Source organism: Mycteria americana, chromosome 3 (assembly GCF_035582795.1).
Source record: "Mycteria americana isolate JAX WOST 10 ecotype Jacksonville Zoo and Gardens chromosome 3, USCA_MyAme_1.0, whole genome shotgun sequence".
NCBI lineage: Eukaryota > Metazoa > Chordata > Aves > Ciconiiformes > Ciconiidae > Mycteria > Mycteria americana.
In genome coordinates this window covers 37714764-37735394 of record NC_134367.1, presented here as the reverse complement: position 1 = coordinate 37735394, position 20631 = coordinate 37714764, and the positions used below count along the sequence as shown (strand labels likewise).

At 40.0% G+C, this 20631-nt stretch overlaps 1 long non-coding RNA gene across 1 annotated transcript in view; it reads right to left on the bottom strand.

Moving 5' to 3' along the window:
- Positions 1 to 936: 936 nt before the first annotated feature.
- The window catches only part of LOC142408145 (uncharacterized), a 37227-nt gene continuing 17532 nt past the window's right edge, over positions 937 to 20631 (bottom strand). The window contains exon 5 of the long non-coding RNA XR_012775169.1: positions 937 to 998. This is a non-coding gene — a long non-coding RNA (uncharacterized LOC142408145). The remainder of the gene's footprint in view (positions 999 to 20631) is intronic.

Sequence of the window (20631 nt, the reverse complement as noted above, 5' to 3'; positions counted from 1 at the left end):
AGTTAATATTAGTGCATGTTATTGAATACTCAGCTATTGCAAACAATTGTGTAAGTAAGTAAGTCATTTGAATAGAAATAACGAACAGACTGCTTTTTTTTCTGTACAGCAAAATGACCATTGCTAGAAGAACATTAAAGATGAGCCCAGGTTTAATGCCCATGTGAAGCAATACCTTTAAGTTTCCTGCCCAAATATATTTGGATGTTCCTTCCTCTGTCCACAAGGACTCTTTCGTCACCGGCAGGGCTGCCTATGGGGCCTTCGTGCCTTAAATCTTCTGTCTATCTATCTGACCTGTTCATATGAACCCTCCTCAGTTTGTCTTAAGTGCAATTATCTGGGATGGATTGAGCAGAATTAATGTAGGTCTTCGCCAACTTGACTCCTGTTGTCAGGAATGGCTCATAAGCAGCTCAGCTGGGAGGCTAAGGAGGATGGAAACCTCTGGTGCAAAGAGGTAGGGAAAGGGAGAGAAAGGGAGGTGTGTCTGTATTGAGAGGGCATGCAAAGGGGAGTGAGGGTGGAAGAAGCCAGCTGGGGAGTGAAAACTCTCCAGTTGGCTCGGCTGGAACTGGAGGCAGATGTGTCCATGGCAAGGTGGCTCAGAAAGGGATCCAAAGGATGAACTTGGTGGAACTTCCTTTCAGGCACTTACCTGAAGTTGTCACATCCAGTGCAGCACGGGGTAGCACTAACATATAGGAGATGATGAGAACAGCATGTGTGGCTGCAATCCCACCTTTTCTCTGGTTCCCATGCCTCATGCAGCGATGCAGGCACCCACAGCACACCTCTGCAGGCAGGCTCCTACACTCCTTTCACTCAAAAAACCTCTCTCTCTCTCTCCCTGTTTCTGAACCGAAGAGGAGAAGGCCATGGGGCTCACCTTTTACAATCGTCTAACAGTGAGAAACCTAAACCAAGTGCTAGTTCCAGATCTCTCTCCAGCTTGAGACAATTTCAGCTCCAGTCACTCCTCTCAGGAGCTTCCAGCCCTGTATGGATAAAGAAATATTTGATTTTGATGTACCATTTTCTGGAAATCTTCTGTTTCTTTCTCTATAGCAGCATCTGAGTACCCTCCTGCAGGGTTTCTGTTTCGATAGTGAGCACAGCGGGGTTCTGTAGGGAGCCCAGTCTTGTCAGCACGCCTTCAGTATGTGCTGACAATGCCTGCCAGACAAACCCCCACCTCAGGGACAAACGCTGCCTATTCCCTGGACGGTCTTGTAGTTGGGCAGACACATACTGCTCAGCCTTGTTCAAAGTAGGGCCGCTTTCAAAATAAACAGGAGTGTGTCTTAGGCATATAAGGAACTGAACGGCGTAACAGGATTGAGGCACTCCTGGGATTAGACAGAACAGATTCAGATCCTAAATTCTCTATGAATCTTGTTTTAACGTCCCTTTTTTCACTTTTTGAGATCTGGTCCTAAAAGTCTTGCCTGGCATCACATAAAGATGCTGCAATGGAGCAAAGAACTGGAATTCTGTGTCCAGCTCTCAGACTACTTGACTGCCTAATTTCTGTTTCAGAACAACTGCAAATCCTTATTTTTTTATTGAGACATGCATCAGTACAGCAAAATAAACTTTTCATGTGGGCTCCCACAGACCTATTGTTGATTTATGGCGTTATACTAGAAGCTGAGTCAAGCTAATATTGTTCATCAGATATCTAGGGAACAAATGGTAAGTGCTCTGTTGAAGTGCTTTTCTATTTTGAATTTTATGTGAAAACCAACAGAGTCTATGTCTGCTTATTCCAGTGCAGATCAGAAGATAGTCTACTGCAACTATGGTAGATCAAAAGCAGCCTGTGTTTTAAACAGTCATTTCTTAACATGCTAGTCACTTTCTCATTGCTCGCTATTTCTGCCTTATAATTAATCTTAAAAAGAAGAATGGTTTAAAATTTAAATGAACTATAAAATCTATAAAAATATAAAATGAAGTATCCAAAACCAGGCACTTGACAATTACATTTATTACTGCACACTGACTGAACAAGATGCTGCATTAGATACAGAAAGACAATTGACATCCAACAGGCACTCTACATAAAGTGCAACAATACGTATTAGAGAGGAGAGACATTTGGGGAGCATTTGATTAATGTACTTTTAATTGGACTTTCCTGCCTCATTGATTTTACTCTCTCAATTTAGCTCAAGCTGCTCAAATACGTAAATAGCCAAAGCACCTACTATAATTAACAAAATACACTGTTTGCAAATTACCAGATTTGTCAGATTGTGTATAAACAAATACTATATTATGCAAATGTTGTTGAACTCCTACAGAAATATAAACAGGCAAAGAAAGTCCAATGTTAACTAAAAAAACCATGAAAAAACAACACCCTCCTCTTTGAAAGCTATTTGGGACACTTGATCTTTGTGGTTTGTTTTCAACTGCAATTTTACCTTTAGTTCTATATTTTATTAAAAATTTGTAGGATGCTCTGCCAATGCCATTCAAGCTGGAATTTGAATGTACTAAGTTATGTCCCCCCCATGTGATGCTCTCTGGTCACGTAAAGAATGTGTTAGACCATATTTGTATCACAAAATTCAAGCAACTAAACTAAAAAGCAAACATATATTAATGAAGAATACCTACAGCAAAGAAACCCAACAGAAAATGTTAGCTTCTATTGCTATTTATAACTTTGAAAAGATTCTAGGATTTTTAAGAATCCCATGGTATGTGCTATAAATCTAGGATGTAATTCAAGAAGAATATTTAAAGTGCACAATTGCTAATAAAACAGATTAAACACTTCACAACTGAGAAAACCATATAGGTAATTTGGATTTGATACTTATATTCTCAGCAAATGTGAATGACATCTGGGCAATAAAGCGCACGGACAGAAATTCCATAGTCAGGGTATAAGTTGAGTGAACAATTTGTTGCGTGAATATTTGGAAGAAAAAGAACAGACTGAAAAATGCACATCTTCCATGTTTGTTTGAGTGGTCATGTAGTTGCACGGATTTTAAAATCAGTTAATATAATATCTAATATCTTTTTAGAGATTTCGCACTGTAAATACTCTTCAGTTACCATATTAAAAACCCCAAGGAGCTCTCCTTCCTCAGTAAACCCTCTTTAATTTGCATTTTAGACTATGTACATTTCTACCCTGGGAGCACCACCTACTGTTGAACATGTACAGTGTGCAGGGGGAACTCCTACCAAGTTGATGGTTCTTTCCAAATTTAGATTGGAAAAATACACAGCTTTTCATTTAAAACAAACATGGAAAATTAGAGACACATTCCACACGTCACCTATGTATTATATGAGCCAAGAGGGAAAGATGTGATTCTTTTCCTCCCACAAATTCCGTAAACATTATTCAGGAGGAATCAAATATTGGATTTATTACACATTTACTACTCTCCACGCCATCTTCACTACACTTTACCACAGAAAAGTGTCAAATGATTACTTGATTTTTCTTTATAGTGCTTTTCCATTTCACCTCACAAATTCAGTCAAATAGGCTTGAATAATTATTAAAATTAATATCGTTTCCCTCAGCACTCACAAATCATTTTACAGACATTATTGGGGTCCTCGTGTTTTCTTTAGTTCCCAGTTACACAAAGCTAACACTATCTAAGATGTTACCATTTTCTCATTGGGAAGGAGGATTTTTGAACTGATACTTGGTTTGCGATGCTGATATTTCTGGGGAATACCTGGGTGACTTGCAGACTGACTGGGCACTGGGTGCTCATTATTGCCCCAAAGCAAAAGGTTCTGTAAAATACATGCTTAGCTAAAGAATTAATTGTATAGGGGAAGGAATTTAAATTGAATCTCCCTCGCTATCTTGCTGAGGAAAACAGTAGTAAAGCAAAGTAAATGTCCATTAGGAGGTAATAGCTGGAGTGTGCTCCACCACCGCTGTTTCTACACTGATTATGTAAAACAGCTGCCAGTCAGGAAATTCCTTCGGGAAAACTGCTCTTCCTTCTTTCCAAATTAATTACATTAAATGTGGTGAATTGCGGTAAGGAATGGGAGCACGGAGGAATGGCTGTAGGAAGTTTACTTCCATGCTACCAAGAAGTTTCAATCAGCTGTTTTCATGGAGGTGCACAGCGTAACTGAATTTCCCACACTAGTTTCTTCTCCAGCTGGGATAAATATGGAGAAGACTTGGAGTTTTTATTTTAAATGCATGCAATGTTGCTTTATTTTGAAGAAAAAATCCTTACCTGCTTCCTTCTCATGAGCTATGAAATGATACATACCCCCGAATGATTGCTGGCAATACGCTTTCAATACACATATGAGCATTGACATTCCTCATATTTATATTTATAACCTCTTCAGACTCGCATTGCCTTTGTACATACAACATACATGTTACTCAATGGTCCAACATCCTTTAAGCTGAGCATAGGACCACAAACTGATACAACAATTTACAAAATATTTAAATATGTAAATGCTGCTGCATGGCCTGTTATCTCTACATCTAGCTGTCTCCTTTAGCAGAAAAAAAAACCCAAAACCTGTTCTTTAGTATTCCCTGTCCTCTTCAGTTCCATGTCTTGTGTCCAAGGAAGATGGTATAGGCTAGTTTTACTTGTACCTACAAAATTTTCCAAACAGATTCTGAAGGTCTTCTGAAAAACACATCATTCTGCTTGCTGAGATTTGCGGGGTTTTTCAGTGTACATGGTTTTTTTTTAATTCAGATTACCATAGCTATTTCCTATTACCAATAATCACTTTTATCACTAAACCCTCCCATTAATTTACTCCCTGCTTCACTTTGTGGTACGTAGTAGTTCGATATGCTGAATAACTCTCATTGTATATATTTTTTTAAGTTAGCCGTTACTTTTCTGATCCCTGAATGGCAGGAGGCTGGACCTAAAGACACCATTGAAATGTATGTCACTGTAGTTCTTTAACATGTAGCAATATCATTGTAGCATAGTCTCTACATGGAGGCTGAATTAACTCAGTCAAATTGGAGGCCAAAATGAGTAGAACTTCACAATATTTATCACTATCTGTATGTTAAGGTTTGCCATTTTACCAGCCAGTCATTCCAAGCAATGGATGTCCTAAAGTTATGGCATTAATCTTATGGTATGAATTTTTCTTCTGAAGTTAATGAATATTCAGGAGAAAGGAATGGAATTAAATATTTCAAATATCCTCTCAGTACATTTGGAACTGTCTGAAATAAGACTATTCCTGCTAAAAGAGTTTTAAAAGTGTTCTAACACAGTTTTCTTGACAACCCTGAGCAAGCTGTATAAATATTCCCTTGTGAGAGATCTCCATTTTCTCTACGCATAGGTCCCACCCTGCAAGTACAGGCAAGTATTACTACTGTGTTCTGTGTAATTATTCAAAGTTCATAAAACTCAGAAAGAGTGGAGAGAGGAGATGAAAATCCACCTCCACTGAAGATAATTTGTTGACTTCACTGAGACAGGATTTCACTCAAAGTGCAAGAAAGATGGTTTTTTTACTATATGGTCTATGGATCTGCAATATACCTGAGGAAAAAGAATACTCTAACCATAGAGCTAATTTGTGTCATCAGAAATATTTAAAGAAAATTGCTGTTTCAGTTAGTGAATTGTAATAACTATACCCAGCTGTTAAAATCGCTTATGATGCACCAAAACCAAACTCACAAAGCATCTGTGAAGAGAGATCAATCATTTCCTGGTATTTAACCAAGACGTAGTCACTTAGAACAATAAACAGCATCGCACAGATTTTCGCATTGTATCAGCAGTTCATCTTTTACGATACATAGCTTTGATTATAACCAACATTTGTTTCGCTGAATTCTGTCTAAATGTTCTCTCAGCTTCTCAATTCAAAACACCTTTAATGCATTTCTAAAAATGTTCTAATTTACCTGTTTCTGCTGCTGAACTCACTCGAGCCCTTGAAAATAATTTGCAGCGTATTAGCTTCTGTAACACATTATCTTTGCCCTTCATGTCATATGGCGGGTGCTTGTGGTACAAAGTATATTAATTTCAATATTGTAAGTTCTTTTGGTCTGAAGGATCATAGGCAGCTCCAGGGAACACAGACAACCACTTCAAACCATTTTAACGAGTATTGTCATTTTATCTTGACTAGAAAGAAAGCTTAATCAACTTCAGTGCCAGATAGTCTGATCACCATTCACACTCAAAAGGCTTTGTGGTCTCTAAGTATGTCTAAAATGCCGGTTATCAGGCAGGATTAATTTTATTCAATTTTAGCTCTCTAAAACGAAGGGGCTTAGTCTAAGACAGTTTCTAGATTTCACCTTCTCTCAGTGAAGAGAGACGGGCTCCTCCAGAAGGCGTTTCGTCCTGTCTGTCCTAGAAACTTGTGCTGTGTTCCTCCCGAAAGAGTCCAGCACTGATGAGGCTGCTAAGGGTAAAAGAGCTATACCCCTCAGAGAGTGAGCAGATGAGAGCACGTTATAGAAAAGCTATTTCTACAGAAGCAAAATAAAGAAGTCAAGAAGGGGAGACTAAGCAGTGCAGCAATGCTACTCGAGCTTTCTCAGCAGCTTGCACCACGTCTTATGACCGGCCACAGTCACATCTTTGCAACTCCGATCCACCACTTCTTTTCACAGCCACTGCCCAACAGGACAGATTCCCCCATTCTCAAGCGTTGCCTATATGTTTGGTCCCACAGATGTACAATTTCCCTCAGACTGTCCTGAAGCGCATGTTCAACGCACTTGAAGAGCAATCCACGCTGCTGTCTGCCTTAGTCTCTTTGTTACTTATTGCTTTCAGACCTTCTTGTGTGATCTTCAAAAACCATTAGCATCAGAATTTTGTTGCTAGTCCAGGCCCCCCAGCTGAACCCTGTGGCACCTGTAAGAAGCACCAGGTCACTGGTGATTCCAAATTTATGACTACATTTGGGCACTGTCAGTTAAACAGTTTATCCTTCTTTTATTACATATCATGTACATATCACTACACTTTAGATGTGCACGATTTCTCAAAGTGTTGCGACATACCAGGTCATGTATTTTTTATTTATTCTACTACCTTTACAGATTAAACATGAAATCTCATTTTTTAAAAAAATCAACATAGTAGGATTCAATCTATTTTCAGTAAACCCCTGTTAGCTGGTATTAATTATACTCCCCTCTTTTAATTCTTGATGAATCAAGCCCTGTATCAGTCATTCCATTAATTTGCCCAGGATTGATATCAGGCTGTCAGAACTATAATTAGCTGGGTCATCCTGTTTGGCTTTAGTGTAAAAACTGGTCACACTCTTCTAAAGTTGTTATAACTAGATTATGCTCATTCTCTTCAATTAAAAAAAAAAATTCATTAGCTGTGTTATTACTTGCTGTAAATCAGAATTGCTTCAAAGCAATCTTACAAAGCGGAGCTGTATAGTATTAAAGTATCACATTAACTCACAGTTTTCTTGCAGCCAAGGGAAGCATTCAGGAAGGATGTTCTCCATGCTTAGACTGACAAGGACTTGGCTGTAGCTTCCCTTCACAGCCTTTGTAAACATAATCATTTGTGGCTGTTAAGGCAACCTCATCAAGCACAGAGACTTGTCTCCTCGGTCTAATGAGAGTAAGGCCAGTCCCCACAGGCACATTTCCAAACTGCAATCCAGCTGCTGCCACAGCTGTGCTTGGCTGCTGAGCAGAAATCAGAAGTTATCTCAGACTCCTGGTCTTGAATGGACAATGCTTACAATACCAAAGAATCATAGAATCGTTTAGGTTGGAAAAGACCTTTAAGATCATCAAGTTCAACCGTAAACCTAAGACTGCCAAGTCCACCACTAAACCATGTCCCTAGCACCACATGTACATGTCTTTTAAATACCTCCAGGGATGGTGACTCAACCACTTCCCTGGGCAGCCTGGTCCAATGCTTGACAACCTTTTCGTGAAGAAATTTTTCCTGATACCCAATCTAAACCCCTTGCACAATTTGAGGCCATTTCCTCTTGTCCTATCACTTGTTACTTGGGAGAAGAGACCGACACCACCTCGCTACAACCTCCTTTCAGGTAGTTGTAGAGAGCGGTAAGGTCTTTCCTCAGCCTCCTTTTCTCCAGGCTAAACAACACCAGTTCCCTCAGCCGCTCCCCATAAGACTTCTGCTCCAGACCCTTCACCAGCTTCGTTGCCCTTCTCTGGGCACGCTCCAGCACCTCAATGTCTCTCTCGTAGTGAGGAGCCCAAAACTGAACACAGTAGTCGAGGTGCGGCCTCACCAGTGCCAAGTACAGGGGGATGATCACTTCCCTAGTCCTGCTGGCCACACTATTTCTGATACAAGCCAGGATGCTATTGGCCTTCTTGGCCACCTGGCCACACTGGCTGTCTCATATTCAGCCAGCTGTTGACCAAGACTACCAGGTCCTTTGCCGCCGGGCAGCTTTCCAGCCACTCTTCCCCAAGCCTGTAGCGTTGCATGGGGTTGTTGTGACCCAAGTGCGGGCCTGGCACTCAGCCTTGTTGAATCTCAACAATATGGTGTGAGATGTTGTGCTGGTTTTGGCTGGGATAGAGTTAATTTTTTCCATAGTAGCTAGTATGGGGCTATGTTTTGGATTGGTGCTGAAAACAGTGTTGATAACACAGAGATGTTTTAGTTGTTGCTGAGCAGTGCTTACACAGAGTGGAGGCCTTTTCTGCTTCTCACCCCACCAGCGAGTAGGCTGGGGGTGCACAAGAAGCTGGGAGGGGACACAGCTGGGACAGCTGACCCCAACTGACCAAAGGGATATCCCAAACCATATGGTGTCATGCTCAGCATAGAAAGCTGCGGGAAGAAGGAAGGGGGGGACATTTGGAGTGATGGCGTTTGTCTTCCCAAGTAACCGTTACACGTGATGAAGCCCTGCTTTCCTGGAGATGGCTGAACACCTGCCTGCCCATGCGAAGGAGTGAATGAATTCCTTATTTTGCTTTGCTTGCATGCATGGCTTTTGCTTTCCCTATTAAACTGTCTTTATCTCAACCCACGAGTTTTCTCACTTTTAGCCTTCCGATTCTCTCCCCCATCCCACCGGGGGGGAAGCGAGTGAGAGGCTGTGTGGTGCTTAGTTGCCGGCTGGGGTTAAACCACAACAGATGGATTCTGAAAACTTTATCTCATACCAGTACTTTGCAAGTGTGGGACATGGCTTTCAGGTTCCTCCATTGCTAGTGTCCTCCTCGGTATGAACGTAAGAAATGGATCACACCAGTGGTCACCTAGCCCTGTACTCTGTTGCTGAGCGCAGCAGTAGGAGAGGCTGTTTAGAGAGTGCACGGGAGCCTTGCCACCTTCTGAGTTCATTCCCTCACACATCACCATAAGCCACAACTCATTGTATCACATGGTACATCCCTGCTCATCTTCTATAGTATCTGGCTATCAACCCATTGGCCATGAATTTGTCCAGCCCCTTTTGAAGCTGCTGATACCACCTGCCCCCACAGCCCCCTGTGGCAACAAATTACAGAAGCTCACTATCTACTGTGTAAAGATGTACTTTCTTATATGCTCTTTAAAATGCTCTATCACTCGTTTCAGTGAATTTCCCTAGTTCCAGTATTGCAGATTTCAGTGAGTAACAGTTCAGTTTGACTACGATCTACATGACTTTCTTAAATCCCCCTTAGCTGTCTCCTCTCCAGACTGAAGAGTCCTGTATTTTTGCAGTATCTCTAGCCTCTGGAAAGGGAAGAATGGAAGGTTTTAAGCCTCTCACCCTCTGTTTCATCCTGTTTCCCACACCAGAATGGCCATCCTTTCCTCTCATTCCAAGTGTGATGGAAACACAGATAGCGCGGATGCTACTGGAGGGGAGTGGGAGGCAAGGGTTGATAAAGGGGTTTGACTTTGCCTACGGTTGTGGGACAGCCCTGTTGTTGGTAAGTCTCTTGCATATATCCCAAGCTCTGTACCTAAGCCCTGCAAACAGCTATCCCCACAGGACTGCTATTCTCACAGGATTTGTGACAAGACAGTTCATTAAACCCATAATGTTGATGCACATATGAGTGAAGGGCTCAGTGCGCTTTTTCCCCATCCACACTGACTACTGGGCTGGAAGCTACTCGTGATGGTGCTGGTGTAAAGCAGTTTCTTCAAGGGTGACACTGAGTGCTAGTGAGACTCCTCAGCAATAGATCATCTTTTGAAAGTCCATCAGTTGAAGATGGATGTGCCTCTTTGTCTTTACAATTTTTTAAACTGCGAGTGCTTAACACTGTCTAACATGTGCTTAGTAATATATATTTGGCCAATTTTCTGCTTGTCAGTCTGGAAAATCAGCATAGAGTCATCTTTCAGTATTGAGCTTTGTAGACAGCTGAAGTTAAGGGAAAACACAGGACTGTTAACAAAGACAAAGAGCATGAGCTGATATTATTTCCTTCAAGCTTCATTCAGCAGGAATGCCCTGTCAAGTGGAGCACATTATTCCCAAAAGCATTTTGAAAATGAGTGGGTGAATATCCTTTATCATTCTGTACTTGTTAAATATCAACAATGCTGCTGGGAGGGATGTAAAGCATCGAGGGTGTGGCTAGAGGACTGATACTTGCGAGCAAAGGCCAATACAACACTTGTAATTTTTTAGTTAGTTCTTTGTAAAATAAATAAAGAACAGTTTAAGTGAGTGAAAAGCTGGACGGAGCCTGGCCCACGTTACAGCTGAAACGTATGTACAGCTGAAACGTATGTACTCCCCTCTTCTGAGGGGAGACCTTATGGCTCTCTACAACTACCTGAAAGGAGGTTGTAGAGAGGTGGGGTCGGTCTCTTCTCCCAGGTAACAAGTGATAGGACAAGAGGAAATGGCCTCAAGTTGCACCAGGGGAGGTTTAGACTGGATATTAGGAAATTTTTCTTCACTGAAAGGGTTGTCAAGCATTGGAACAGGCTGCCCAGGGAAGTGGTTGAGTCGCCATCCCTGGAGGTATTTAAAGGACGTTTGGATGAGGTGCTTAGGGACATGGTATAGTGGTGGGAGAGATATATATATATATCTCCCATATACTTAGGGACTTGGAGATATATACTTAGGGAGATATATACTTAGGGACTTGGCAGTGTTAGGTTTATGGTTGGACTCGATGATCTTAAAGGTCTTTTCCAACCTATATGATTCTGTGATTCTGTGTGATTCTACATGGAAAATAGAGGAAAGAGCCTCTCCAAGCAAAATAATGTGCCTGTATTTGTCAATGGATCTGTAGTACATCATTTACAAAAGCAAGAGTCTTACAAATGTTTCCTTAATGGTTTCCTTAATTATTCTAATTAATGAGCGTCTAGTAGGTTGCTTCAGTCATTGGTGAATTCAAGTGCTGTGTTTCTATTCCTGCCTTGTCTTCAGGAATCCTGTAAGACAAGAAGTCAAGAATACAAAACAGTGATGAGGAAGCAGCCAGTGACTGGAACTTGAAGGAAAATAATAAATAAAAGAATGATCATGATTTAAAATGTAGGTACAGTGCTGGAAAAAGATGCTGCTCCCAAGAACAGAGGGAAGACAGTTTACTGTCTTACTGCCTGGCATGATTAGTTGTGTTGTGGACTTTTTCTTTTTTTTGCTGGTCCTAGTGACAAGAGAACATTCACTTGATAGAGCCTTTTCATTCAGTATATGTTGAGCTGTAACCTCACATTTTGAAAACAGCAGAGAATAATGTATTACTAGGCAATCTAATATCAAATGATGAGCAAACAAACAATTCAGGAATAAATTAAAGTCCCACTGAACCCAAATTGCTGCTTAAGCTGAACAAGCTATGAAAATATAATTATGTTTTGTGAGCTCATCTTGTCTTTCTGAATAACTCTAAATATTTATTTCACGAATCTGTTCATAGGTTGGTTTTTTTTTTAACTTTCCTAAGTCACTTAATGCAATATAACATGAGAGTATGCACAGTATAACAGTGCCATAACACTAGAGATGTAAGTTCATGTTTCTTTTGTTAATGCAGCTCTAGAAAGAATACTCTAGCATGTTATAGACTACTAGGGCATCATTGCTTTGCAATGAAATCCTGGTTGTCTGAATTAGGTGACATCAAGGATTTGCAGCTAATTGCAAATCAGTACAAAAGTGGAGAATAATAGTGGAAGAAGTAGCTTGTTAGAGGGAGAAGTTTGGGTCACAGGTTTTCAAATACTGGGGTTCTATTGTGTAATTAATCTTTCTCTTCCCAATGTAAAGCAGGTATCTGCTGTCAAATAATACTTTCCATTTTTTCTTTAGAAAGAAAAGTATTCATGGTGGGAGTCAAAAGAAGCAGAAAAGTCATTAAGAGATGCTAACAAGGTGATTCAACGGGCTTTATTCAGAACATGCCAGCAGAATTCTTTTTGCTTGAAAAGAGAAATGCTTTTTTCCTACTGGCAATGTCTGAGTCCCTAAAAATCATAGACCCTAACTGTACAATCTGATCCATATCAACAGAGTGTTATATGCATGAAAATGCTCCTGAAATCCATGCTGCTGACAGGGGTCCATTACGCTGATCACCTTAGAGAACCTGCCCACCAAGGTTCATTTCTAGTTGATTAGCTTAGGCATGGAAGAGAGACATGATTATATCTGCAGTCAGCCCAAAAACATTAGCAGCACTAATGCTGTTAGTTCAAAAAGAAATTATTTGTAAACAAAAGTAGAGTCTCTATGATCTGATCACTAATGTCAAGAGAACACAGGAAGCATAGCCGCAATTTTAGAGCAGGCAATAGCACTCTACAGCTCACTAGCTGAATTATTTTCCTTTTAATGTCAAACTGAATGTGCTGCTAGAGGATGTTCAGCACAGCAACACAGAGCATTGCATTAACTCTTTGCTTAGCGAAGGCTGATCTTCCCAAGAAAGGAAGGTAGCAATAGCCAAGAGCTAGAAATCCATCCCACTGAACTCGTTCTGTCTGTATCTCTCCACTTCAGCAAGAGCTTTTGAATTTTAATCTCATGGTCTCCATTTCACATGCTTTTTTTCAGACTACAGAATTAATGCAGGAAAGGTAGTATTTTTTTCCTCATAGTCTGTCTAATGATGGGCTGCACATGGTTCATTCTGGACCCCAAATATAATACATGGTCTTAGAGACCCATGTCAGTTTTCATTTCTCTCTTTTCCTTTCATAATTACCAGTGAAAATATAAAGTGATCCTAGGAGTGAACAGAATAAACCAATTCATTTCTGCAAGAGGACAGGAGGAAACACTCAGCAATCTTTTCTCCTCTTCTCAGGTTTATGTGTACAGCATTGCCAAAGCTGGAGACTTTCTGTGAGGCATCAGCTTCTAGAACTGAACTGAGATGTCACAGTTGTCCTTTTTTCCTTTTTTGGTAAGGTACATTTCTTATACTCATGTTTGTACAAACAAGTTTTGAAAGCAAGACCTGAATGCATCCAGCAGTCTTAGAAGCCATATTTTTTTTTTTAAATTTATCTCTGAATGCCACAAATTGCAGGACTTTTAGATGTGTTTGGTTAGAATGAATTGCAGCTAAAATATATTATTCTTGTTCCAAATAATGATTTCATAAATGTTCCCTAAATCTTCAGAGCTCTCGTTAAGATAGTATTGGAAAATGTTGCCGTAGCCAAAAATGCTAAAACTGATTCTACAAAAATCAAGACAGGGGAGAGAAAGGGACATCCTGTATCTTCAAGTTCAACATGGAGCGCATGATATATGAGGACAGGCTGAGAGATGTGGGTTTGTTAAGCCAGAAAAGAAGGCTTAAGGGACTACTAGGGGCTTATAGAGAAGAAAGAATCAGAGTCTTCTTCAAAGTAGTCAGAAATAAAGATGAGAGGCCACAGGCACAAACTGCTACAATGAAATTCTGACTGGATAAAAGAAGAAAAAAAAAATTCACAGGCCAATGGCCAAGCACTGGACCAGGTTGCCCAGACTGGCTGTGGAATCTCAGTCCCTGGAGATACTCTAAATTCAACTGGACAAAAACCTCAGCAACCTAATCTATCTTTGAATTTAGGTCTGCCTTTGAGAAGGAGGTTGAACTGACTGACCTCCAGAGATTCCTTCCAACCTGTATTATCCTGCAATTCTGTTTGTCTCAGTTCTCATTTTGCTAAGCTACCCAAGCCAAACTTTTTTGTCTCCTCTCATAAAAAAGAACCTCAAACTCATTTTCATCCAAAGTGGTAGATTATCATCTTCTCCTCTGTTCGTCAAGAATCTATAATAAATGTTGTGTAGTAAACTCATGTAAATACTTGTAAGAAGTACCTTATCCTATTTACAGGTAGATATAAAATAGAAGCTTAGTAGATGGAGACACTTCACACTGAAACGTACACGCAGAGTCACGACAAAGGAAGATGTTTTACTCCATGCGAAGTGAAGGTCAGCCAAGCACAGATCACACCTGCTCTGGTAGTGTGACATTTCCATCCTTGAAAAGGTGAGTCTATTCCTAAAGCAACAGGAGGAAAATCATCTCTCAAATAACTAAGTGCAAGTAATTTTTGGGGCAGGATGACTGAATCTGAATGGAGTCCCTGGAAACCCCTAAAGAAACAGTATTGGCTGTAGGAGTTAGGAAGCTATACTAGGAGGTGGTTTCCACTGTGGAACGCAATATGTGAGAAGGGCAGAGAAGGAGACAGAATCAGTGAAGAGATGGGTACATCTATGCAGGTAAATAAGAGAGGACAGGGACCAATGCTTCACCCTGAGGCCAGATGGCATGGATTAGCGAAGGTCCCCACTGCTTAGAGCTAGTCCCCTCTAGAGAAATCAACCATGTCCACACTACAGAGTACTTGGCATCGAGTGTCTTCTGGATCCTATGTATTGCCCCCAAGATCCTAAGACATAATTATTCTCTCGTGTCCTTTCTTTTATCACAAAGTCTCTGAAATAACTTCAGGACTATGTGGCAGCCTATCACTGTCACATCATTGGAGTCTGAAACTGGAGGGTTTTTGTTGTGTTCTCTAGGAAGCAAAAGGGTACAAAGCCTAGTAGGAGACTTTGCTGGAGGATTGTGTAGGGATTTGAACCTGATAGTCTCTTTCTAACTGCCTGCTAGAATTGGCTTCTGGACTGAGCTACTCCCAAAACTGTATCTGGGTTTTCATCTTGCAGTGAATAAGTTAGAGTGGTCAAATGCAGATCCAGGGGTAAAGTGACAATTAAGCAATTATATATCCATGCAGGCACTTCCCCCTCATGCCAAAGTTGCTTAGTTTCCTTAAAAATTTTAATAGGACAACCATGGGGTCTAGTGTTAAAGCTCACTCCCTGGCCCTGTGTGTTTACCAGAGCAGAGGCACCCAGTGTGTCTATGAAACACTGACCGTGGATGAGTGTAGAAAAGGAGAGAGATTTTTTTTTTTTACATGTTGATCTTGGCACCAGCAGATTAAGCAGTTTCTTTTTGTTTCTATAAACTTTTGCAATTGTGACATCTGCTTTACATTTGGAATTAATATTTTATCTCTTTCTTTTGACTTAAGTATGATATCAAGGTAACTGGGTAAGAGGCATTGGTCCCACATCTCTCTTATTTAGCAAGATTCCTTAGATTGGCAAAGGGCCAACGAATCATTAAATTGGGATTTTAGCAACTGTCCAGCTTTCCTAGGATAGCCAAAGGAAAAAAGCTCCCCCATGTATCCCCATGGTAGCCGCAAGAGCTGTTTCTAGAGTTTGGATCAAAGATCAGGAAAGGAATTAGTGTGTTCCAGCGACAGCCAGAAAAGCTGTCTAGACTGTAGCCAGGTAGTAGATGCTGGTCCTGAATGTCCACAGGCAGTTTTGTGTCCATGCCGGTGTCTGCAGGCATCCTCCCAGATGACCTTCAGACGCAGTGGTGCACAGCATCCACACTGTCCAAAATGAAACCTCCTCAAGCACAGACTGCTCATGTACACACTGCACAGTACTTGACTTGGCTCTCCATGGGGACAGCGCAGGGACCCTGTGGGTCTAAAACATAATAATAATAATAATAATAATAATAATAATAATAATAATAATAATAACAACAACAACTCCTCTCTGTGTGTGTGTGTATGTGGCAGGATGAGGTTTCAGTTCAAAGTGAATGTAAGGACTGCGCTGGATGGAGCCCACCAGCATGCTGTTTTTATAGCATGATAGTGAAAGTATGTATTGCTTACTCTGGGGCCTGGCATCACCCCAGTGGAATTTAAGGGTGTCTTAAGCCTTCTGGGCTAGTGTTGGACGAATGTGAAGGCCCAAGGAAGCAAAAACTGGCAACTAGAAGCCATCTCTGTCTGCAGGGAGCAATCCCTGGGGCAAATGATCACCGGAACTGCACCAGAGAATGGTGGTCCCTCCAAAAGAGAGTCCAGGGACAGCTTTCCATATGGTACTGACACTTCCTGACACATCCTGGAATCACATTTGCCTCTTTCACGGTCACATCATCTTGGCACCACATAGTTCTCCTGTGGTCATCTGATGACAACCTGTGTTAATAGCAGAGATTCCCATTCTTTGTTCCTAAGTCTATTGCTTTGCACTTGGCATTGTTAAATGCTATTCCATCCTAAAACTCTTCTCCAATCCTCTTTTATACCCTCTGATTCTGTTTTATACCCTCCATATTCAAGTCCTTTTCTATGTTAATGTTGCTTCTCAATTTTACATCATCATCAGATTTCATTAGGATACGCACATTTTCCCATGACAATATATACTACATGAAAATATTAAATTAGAGATCAAGACAGACCAAAACTGCTCCTGGAGGAATTTTGCTACATACTTCCCTCTAGTATTATGACTGTGTTTTCAGCACAAACTCCTGTCATCTGTGTTCTAACTATCCTCTTTTCAGTTCTTATATATATCCTCTTCTTCATAAACTGATGATTCTCTGTGTGGAATAGAAAGTGAGTAAGCAACATCCAAGCTGATTAAAGTTATTGCATTTCAAGGGAAAGATAACACAGAGAAAATATTTTTGTCTTAAAAAAAATTTGTGTTGTTATCGTATAATCTACTTTTGGTGAACACAAACCAGATTTTGTTCCATTTATCCAAGACATACTGGCAAAAAAGCAAGTAAGTTCAGCTTTGCTACATAAGATGCCCCTTCTTCTTTTCTGGTTCTCTTTTTGTTATACAGCTAAAATTAAAATCTACTATTTTAATTGCCTTTACAAGATCTAATTAATCTTAACTTTCAGCAATTCTTAATTTAGCTCTACACTTTTTGCCCTCCAGGAAACTGTTTGGTCTCTTTTTGTATTTCACTAAGGGTGTCTACTTATTTCTAATATCCTTTTGAGGTGGTTAATTGTCCGGCTTGATTCTGAACCTTTTCATACCAGTTTCTGGATAAAAATTCCATACTATTTTTTGCAGTTTTGACTTCAGAAGAATCCAGTTCAAGCATTAGCTTCCCTAAGCACTTCAGTCCAGCCTGCTTATAGTTTTCCCAGCTTATCAAAGTTTGCCCATTTAAAATCCTCACTGTAGGTACAGATCTCTTTTGTTAATCCTTCCATTTCATCACCATTCTTCACCAGAGAACAAGCAGCTCCTTGGTGAATTCTCTTAGTCTAAAAAATTATGAGCTCTGTTAGTTTTGGCTATGGTTTACATGTCCAGATGAATGAGTTTGAATGAAGTTGTTTTACCTGAGGCATCTCCCTTGCATTTGTTTGCAGAGAAGATGAATGCAGTGCCCCTGGCTTTCCCGTCCTACCTGCATGTATAAACATTTGAGTGTTTTAAAACATAAGGTCCTGTGGAGGGAGTAATGTAAATGTCTATGTCTGAGACAGTCACTGCAGGTTCCTCTTACAGTCCCTGAAGAGAAGCAGAAATTTTAAGGTTGCAAATCAGAAATTAATAATTCTAGTCCTTCCAGCGACTAATTTTGGATAGGAAGGCTAGACAGTTAGCTCAGCTGTAGGCATCTATACTGCAGATAACTGCTGTTAAGGGAGATGAATCAAACTCCTGCTGTGCTTTAACCAGTTGTTTCTGAAACAAACTATTGCACCCATTTCAGTGCTAAGGAGGTTGTGGATGCTCTCTGCTACCTATTACCACTGCTGGAGACAGGACACCGGGTTACTGGGACCTTTGATATGATAGTGTGGCATGTTCTTATTGCAGACATTTTTGAAGATAATTATGTCATTTAGATTTTAGTTCACTTATAATTAATAGTAGTGAGATTCACTTGCTAGATAATAATTAGTATTATCCTTCAATAGTCTTGTGTATATTAAGTACAAAAGACAATGCTTGCTCAAAATGAAGTGCTGGTCTGAATATCTGCCTTAAATTATACATTAGGTTTTGTACAGAATACGATAGTTTCTGGAGACCTCTACATTAGGTAGTGCATATAAGCTGGTGTACGTTCATACAAGGTTATCTACTAGAGACAATTACTCAATTGTCACACACGGCAAAAATGATGTGCTAATAAACATACACATATTTGCCTAAAACCATGTAGTTCACTTAAATTTGCATGGCCATAAAAAAAAAGCACACAATTGCTTTCTTCACACTGAGTCATCCTGAAAAACCTTGCCTTCCTATATTCTTAGTTAAGCAGTCAATAAAAGATTAGAAATTTAACACGTCTTCCTTCAAGCCAGGAATGCTTTTTCCTCTGATTGTCCATACAAAAATTTACAACTGAAAATACTATTCTAACAGCAAATAATGCAATTAGGTATTTGCTTTTGTTTGGTTATTTAATTGTTAGGTCCAACATACCTTTTCTGTAAGTGTATGTCCTGGTTTGTTATTATATTAATCAGATATGTAAAGTAATAAATGATTTCTGAAGAAATTTGTCAGCTTTTACTGTAAGGCTAAGGAGAGCAGAGAAAACTGCACTGACTATTATATAATAATGAAATACCTTGACATCTAGACCACTTTATGATACTATTATATCTTCAGGCTGACATATAAAAGAACAATAATACCGATATTAAGCTGTATAAAAATATCTAGTACTACTGACATTTTGACATAAGAAAGCTTAAGGTGATATAGAGATACTCAGTGCCAAAAGATTACCTGATTTCCACAAGCTCAGCTGAGGCAATAGTCTGGTGAGGTGGAGGTGAATTTCCCCTAGAAGGTGGTGTGCAGTGATGGAAGGAAAGGGTACCACTTCCATTTCAGGAATAGGAAGTTCTGCATCAGGAAAGTTGCTCATGGACTCTTGAGCTGTACAGTCATGGCATCTTCCAAATAATCGCATTTCACCAATTTAAGCCCTTCTTGTCCTTGTGAATATTTCAGCAACATTCATGACAGTATTTAGGTTTGTAATATTTGCAGAGGTTATTTATTTTAAAATGCTTACTGATTTTTTTTTGCATCAAAATTGTGTCTGGGTTTTTCTACAATATTATAAGCTCAGCTATTCTCTGGTTTTCACTTGTGATGGGTAGCTCTTCACATCTTTTCTACTTATTGATCAGACAGCAAGTTTTTAAAACAGGTATTAAACAGTGGATAGCAAATACTATTTGTGGAAAAACAGACTTTCTTTCTATAAACATACAGCTACATCAATGAGGAATAATCTAATGATGGTGGTGAGCATTTAAAACACATTACATAAAAAAGACAGCTGGGGTACAAGCATAGCTATACAAGGCAGTTCTTTGGAATTTGAAAGATATATGCCCCTTACTGCAGTTTTTCATGTAAAACTGGCACAAATTTGAATATTACATGGGATGGAGGTGGTCAAAACAGATTAGATTTTATATTTGGTTATACTGAAAGAGTCTAGCCTGAATTACCTGGTATTAACAAGCAAAACCCAGAAACTATTTAACATATACAGGCAGCAATTCTATTACAGACATTACATGTATTTGCCAGTAACTGATCTTTGAACATTAGCAGCTAGGGAACTTAACAATCAGATGCATTAAATTCAGCTGTCAAGTGATATAGTGACTCACAAGAACTTAGAAGGAATTTAGGAGGAAAAAACCCCAAGTAATTCCGGTTCAGTACTTGTGTGAGAAAGAGCAGACTCCTGCCCATTGTGGCTATGATCTCCAGAACTAGTCTGAAAACCAAGTTAAAGTACTTTACAAAGCTCCTGGTTAGGAACACAGGAGGCTGAGAGGAAGGAAAAATAAATTATTTTATCATTTTTTTCCCTCTTTCTTTGGTTTTCCTTTGGCTTAAAATATAGCAGAAGTGCCTCAGGGCTCTGAGCACCCTGTCAATTAACTTGAAACTTAACTAAACCAAACTTAGTACAATCAGTTCATGCTGTACTAGCAGGTAGCTGTATGCATGCTCCCCTATTCATCTGTCTGCGTGTTACTCCTCCAACCACTCTTCAAAGAGCAGCTAACACAAATAGGGGCTGGACAGGAGGAAGGAGGCAGCATCCCAGAGTCTTCATAGGGAATATATTCCTGACCCACCTCTTTCAATTCTGTTGCTCTGGATCTAGCAACAGCATGTCTGCAGATTGCAACCTAGGCTCTCTTAGATATTGCATGTAAAGATATCCTAGGACATACGTGGCTCATGCTACTTTTAATTTATCTTACTATGCTAGTTCAGGAGAGCTTTACTGAAGCAGGCTCATGTGGATTTACCCCCAGCTGT